This window comes from Geospiza fortis, unplaced genomic scaffold, assembly GCF_000277835.1.
Source record: "Geospiza fortis unplaced genomic scaffold, GeoFor_1.0 scaffold387, whole genome shotgun sequence".
Classification (NCBI taxonomy): Eukaryota; Metazoa; Chordata; class Aves; order Passeriformes; family Thraupidae; genus Geospiza; species Geospiza fortis.
In genome coordinates this window covers 767,261-768,494 of record NW_005054546.1, presented here as the reverse complement: position 1 = coordinate 768,494, position 1,234 = coordinate 767,261, and the positions used below count along the sequence as shown (strand labels likewise).

The window sequence follows — 1,234 nt, the reverse complement described above, 5'->3', positions numbered from 1 at the left end:
CAACCGCCCCGAGCCTCCCGCCCCTCACCGTCTCTGCCGCCGCCAACGCCGCAAAGACCAGTCAGCGCCACCGCGGCGGAAATGACGCACGCGAACCGCGACTCAGGCAAGCCCTATGCCCCCTGGGAAATGGAGTGCTGTGCGCACGCAGGGACTCCGCGCCTGCGCAGAGCGCGCTTCCTGCGCTGCCCCGTTGCACAGTTATGGCGGAAGTAGCGGCGGGCGCTGCTTTTAGTTATAGTTGGTGCTTTTAGTTATAGTTGGTGCTTTTAGTTGCTGCTGCCCCATCCAGACTAGATCCTGTAATTAGAGCATGAGCCATCCCCATCTGCTGCAGGAAAGGAAAACCTCCTGCCTGGAGCATCAGCTTCGGAGGGGTGGCACTAATTCATCAATTCCTCAGCTCATGGCGCCGTGCTGTGCCGGCCTCTAGTAGGGAAGGCTCTGTAGAAGAGCAGCAGGTGTATCTCGGCACGACAGGTAGCTCTGGCCACGCGAGCAGCCTGCCCAGGTCCGCGGGGGATGTGTAAAGCAGTGAGGAAGGAGTGAAGGAGAAGGAGCAGGGCTCAGTTCCTCAAGAATCAGGCGCACAGAACCCCAGGGTCTCCCTTGCTGCGCTCAGGACTCCCTGCTTGACTCACTGCCCGAAGAGTCGAACAAGACGTGTCCCGACCTCCCTGGTGCAAAGCCAGCACCATAAGAATCCTTCTGGTGTTTCCAGCCCTGCAGGAAGCCCCCAGAGCTCCCCTGTGCCCGGATCTCTCAGGCAGATTTCCTCAGGTGGGAGAAAGGCCTCAGGACTCTCCTCTAGACGGATTTTGCTCCTCACACACACGTGGAGGAGCAGCTGGGTCTGTTTGTTGTGTTCAGTGCTGCCCTAGACGTGGAGCTGTCGGATGATTCCTTCCCCCCAGAAGATTTGGGCATTGTCTCTGGCATGCTCAACGTCAAGTGGGACAGGATTGCTCCGCATCTTTTCATGTTTTGAAATTTCTCCCAACTCTCTTTCTTGTCTCTGAGCATCCTGCAGCTTCATCCTGTATTCATCTGCTGTCCCTGAAATTCCTTCCAGTGTGACCGTGCTCACAGGAGTCTCAGGTTGAGGGGAGAGATGAGGATCTGACTCCATGTTTCAGAAGGCTTGATTTATTATTTTATGATATATATTATGTTAAAACTATACTAAAAGAATAGAAGAAAGGATTTCATCAGAAGGCTAGCTAAGAATAGAAAA

The 1,234-nt window shown here is 54.7% G+C and overlaps 1 protein-coding gene across 1 annotated transcript in view; it reads right to left on the bottom strand.

The window, feature by feature from the left end:
* Positions 1 to 92, bottom strand: part of LOC102034308 (translocon-associated protein subunit beta) — a 6,102-nt gene extending 6,010 nt beyond the window's left edge. Inside the window, exon 1 of the mRNA XM_031063962.1 lies at positions 29 to 92. The gene's annotated coding sequence lies outside the window, so the exon portion shown is untranslated. The remainder of the gene's footprint in view (positions 1 to 28) is intronic.
* Positions 93 to 1,234: the final 1,142 nt, after the last annotated feature.